We start from the raw sequence: 4795 nt of genomic DNA, 5'->3' as shown, positions 1-4795 counted from the left end.
ATGTTTTTATGGAACTAGACAAGTAGATCCTAAAGTTTATGGAAAACAGAAAACACCAAAAAGAGGGGTTATAAGGCTGAACTAGTGCTACCAGATATTAAAACCAGAAGCCTCTATCATAGAAACAGTATGGTACCAGTCCATTAACAGGCAAACCAATGGAATAGAATAGAAAGTCTAGAAATAGAAATTTAGTATATGATAAAGGTAGCATCTCAAATCACTGGGCAAAGGTAGACTTTTTGATAAAAGGTGTTGGGGCAACCCAACCCATTTGAGAAAAGAAATTACATCCATATCTCCTAGCACATATAAGAATAAACTCCAAATGGATTAAAGATCTAAACTTTATTTAGGGCCACCTAGGTGGCTCAGTTGGTTAGGCGTCCGACTTCGGCTCAGGTCATGATCTCGCAGACTGTGAGTATGAGCCCTGTGTTGGGCCCTGTGCTGACAACTAGGAACCTGGAGCCTGCTTCAGATTCTGTGTCTCCCTCTCTCTCTGCCCCTCCCCAACTCACTCTTTCTCTCTCTAAAAAATAAACATTGAAAAAAATAAAATTTTTATTTATTTTTAAAGACCTAAATTTTAAAGAGAGAAACCACATAAGTACTAGAAGAAAACACGGTTAATTATTTTATAGCTCAAGTGTAGGAAACAACTTTTCTGTTGGTATTGAATCAAAATCCAGATGCAATAAAAAAAAATGTTGATAAACTTGGAGATCTAAAAATTTGAATTTTAAAAATTTTACTGAGGCATATATGAGATACCACATATCTATTTCAAGTATATAATTTAATGCTTTTGTAAATTTATCAAGTTGTACATCACTATAAATCAGTTTAGAACATTCTCATCAACCCAATAAGATCCCTCATATACAGTTACTGTTAATCCTATCCCTGCCCCCCTCATCCCTACAACCACTAAACTACTTTCCATTCTACAGATTTGCCTTTTATGGACATTTTATATAAGACATCATATGATATGTGGTCTCTTGTGTCTGGCTTCTTCCACTGGGCATAATGTTGCTTTTTTAAATGTTTATTTATTTATTTAGAGAGCACAAGCATGCATGTGTGAGGTAGGGAGTGACAGAAAGAGGGAATCCCAAAATGCAGGGCTCCAACTCATGAACCGTGAGATCATGACCTGAGCGGAAATTGAGTCAGGCACTTTTTTTTTTCCGGGAGAAGCCAAGGTGGCAGAACAGCATGGAAGGTTTTTTTTTGCACCTCGTGTCCATGAAATACAGCCAGATCAACACCAAACCATCCTGCACACCTAGAATACTGATTTGAGGATTAACACAACAATCTGCACAACCTGAACCACAGAACTCAGCAGGTACTCAGCGTGGAGAGGTGAACTGGGGGAGAGAGAAGCCACGGAGGGCAGGGAGCTGTTTTTGCGGAGAGAGGAAGGAGATTGGGGGGTGGGGGGCAGGGAGAGTATGGGAAAAGCACCCAACCCAAAAAGCGGCTGGAGAGAAAGTGGAAAAGTGGAAACAGCTGCAGGGATTGAACAAAAAAGGGAGAAAGGAGAAAAGAGAGAGTTTAAATTCCATTAAGACTATATAAACAGGGGGAGTGCAGAGTCTGAAACTCCGCAGATCGATACCTGGCTGTGCTTTGCTGGGAAGGGCAAAACCCCAGGAGCAGAGTGAAGTCTGGGGGGTGCTCAGGCCACATGGGGAGAGGCGGCTCCCCTGCTGGAAGGACATTTGGTAGAGACTATGCAGCCACCCAAGCAGACCCCAGAGAACAACCACATTTGCTGGTACTGGAACAAGGTCGTTAAGGTGAAGCCTGGTGCCAGATGTGTGGTGTGATTTTCCATAATCTCTGAAATGCTCCTGCTGCACGATCGCACAAACTTTTTCTGGGGCAGGCTGGCACCCAGCCACAGTCTCTGGGTATCAGCAGCAGCACGATCCCGTGAACGTTCCTGGGTGAGGCCGATACCCAGCCATTGCTCAGTGAGACCCTCCTGCAGAGGGTCAGAATGGATCAAAACCGCAGTCCCTCAGAAGTGAGGGGTCGGGAAACACAGCCCCATCTGAGAGAAAACTCAGGAGGGTGGTGCTGCCTGGCAACCTGACGACTTGGTCACGGACAGCGTAAAAGCGGGGAATGGACAGAAGCTGGAGACAAAGAACGGGTGCACAACTGTTGATCAGGGAGAACAGAGTTCTGATACTAGAGACTGGGTAGCTGGGTGATGCCATTTTCACCCCTCCCACGCGTGCGCATACACACCTACAAGTGCCACAACAATCCACACCAGTAAGCTAAGCAGCGCCATCTAGTGGAGAATGGAGCCGTTACACTAAGCCCCACCCAACTGGGCCAACCTCACTCTTCAGGAACACCACCAGTCTCTCCGCCTGCTTACTTTATGGCCTATAAAGTGCTTCACAGTCTGACTTCTAGGGGAAAACAATGTAATTTCAATTGTATTTTAGTCCGTTCATTGGTCCATCTATTCAATTTTCTTTTTTTTTTTTCATTTTCGCTTCTTTTTCTTGAATACAGAAAGAAAAAATTTATTTTTAATTTTTATTTAAAATATTTTTAATTTTTTTCTACTATATTTTTTACTTTTTTGTAAATTTTTCAAATTCTATTTTACTTTAATCATTTCATTTTATTCTATTTCATTGTATTCATTTTTTCAAATTTTCAAATTTTTTTTTTTTGCCCTTTTTTCTCTAATCTATCAAGCCCCTTTCAACACCCAGACCAAAACACATCTAGGATCTAGCATCATTTATTTGATTCTGTGTGTGTGTGTTGTTTTTAATTTTTTAATTTTTTTATTTCTTGCCTTATCAATTCCTTTTCTTTCTTCAAAATGATGAAATGAAAGAATTCACCCCAAAAGAAAGGGCAGGAAGAAATGACAGCCAGGGACTTAACACAGATACAATCAAGATGTCTGAACCAGAATTTAGAATCATGATAATAAGTATACAAGCTGGGGTCGAAAATATATTAGAATCCCTTTCTGTGGAGATAAAAGAAGTAAAAGCTAGTCAGGATGAAATAAAAAATGCTATAACTGAGCTGCAACCTGGAATGCATGCCATGGCGGCAAGGATGGATGAGGCAGAGCAGTGAATCGGCGATACAGAGGACAAACTTATGGAAAATAATGAAGCAGAAAAAAAGAGGGAGACTAAGGCAAAAGAGCAAAATTTAAGAATTAGAGAAATCAATGACTCATTAAAAAGGAACAACATCAGAATCATAGGGGTCCCAGAAAAGGAAGAGAGACAAAAAAGGGGTAGAAGGGTGTATGTGAGCAAATCATAGCAGAAAACTTTCCTAACCGGGGGAAAGACACAGACATCAAAATCCAGGAAGCACAGAGGACCCCCATTAGATTCAACAAAAACTGACCATCAACAAGGCATATCATAGTCAAATTCACAATATACTCAGGCAAGGAGAGAATCATGAAAGCAGCAAGGGAAAAAAAAATCCTTAACCTACAAGGGAAAGCAGATCAGGTTTGCAGCAGACCCACCCACAGAAACTTGGCAGGCCAGAAAGGAGTGGCAGGATATATTCAATGTGCTGAATCAGAAAAATATGCAGCCAAGAATTCTTTATCCAGCAAGGCTGTCATTCAAAATAGGAGGAGAGATGAAAAGTTTCCCAAACAAAAATTAAAGGAGTTCATGACCACGAGACCAGCCCTGCAAGAAATTTTAAGGGGGACTCTGAGGGGAGAAAAGATGAGGGGGGGAAAAAAAAGACGAAAAGCACCAAACACTAGAAAGGACGAGAGAACACCACGAGAAACTCCAACTCTACAAGCAACATAATAGCAATAAATTCACATCTTTCAGTACTCACTCTAAACGTCAATGGACTAAATGCTCCAATCAAAAGACAGAGGGTAACGGAATGGATAAGAAAACAAGATCCATCTATATGCTGTTTACAAGAGACCCATTTTGGACCTAAAGACACCTTCAGATTGAAAGTAAGGGGATGGAAAACCATCTATCATGCTAATGGTCAACAAAAGAAAGCCAGAGTAGCCATACCTATATCAGACAATCTAGACTTTAAAATAAAGACTGTAACGAGATGAAGAAGGGCATTATATCATAATTAAGGGGTCTATCCACCAAGAAGACCTAACAGTTGTAAACATTTATGCTCCAAATGTGGGAGCACCCAAATATACAAATCAATTAATCACAAATGTAAAGAAACTCATTGATAATAATACCATAATAGTAGAGGACTTCAACACCCCACTTACAGCAATGGACAGATCATCTGAACAGAAAACCAACAAGGAAACAATGGCTTTGAATGACACACTGGACCAGATGGACTTAACATATATTCAGAACATTTCATCCTAAAGCAGCGGAATATACATTCTTCTCCAGGGCACATGGAATGTTCTCCAGAATAGATCACAACTGGGACACAAATCAGCCCTCAACAAGTACAAAAAGATCGAGATCATACTGTGCATATTTTCAGACCACAATGCTATGAAACTTGAAATCAACCACAAGAAAAAATTTGGAAAGGTAACAAATACTTGGAGACTAAAGAACATCCTACTAAATAATGAATGGACTAGCCACGAAGTTAAAGAGGAAATTAAAAAGTACATGGAAGCCAGTGAAAATGGTAACACCACAGCCCAAAACCTCTGGGACGCAGCAAAAGGCGGTCCTAAGAGGGAAGTATATAGCAATCCAGGCCTTCCTAAAGAAGGAAGAAAGGTCTCAGATATGCAACTTAACCCTACACCTTAAAG

Source organism: Panthera onca, chromosome X (genome assembly GCF_046562875.1).
Source record: "Panthera onca isolate mPanOnc1 chromosome X, mPanOnc1 haplotype 2, whole genome shotgun sequence".
Lineage (NCBI taxonomy): Eukaryota > Metazoa > Chordata > Mammalia > Carnivora > Felidae > Panthera > Panthera onca.
This window is presented reverse-complemented; position numbering follows the sequence as displayed.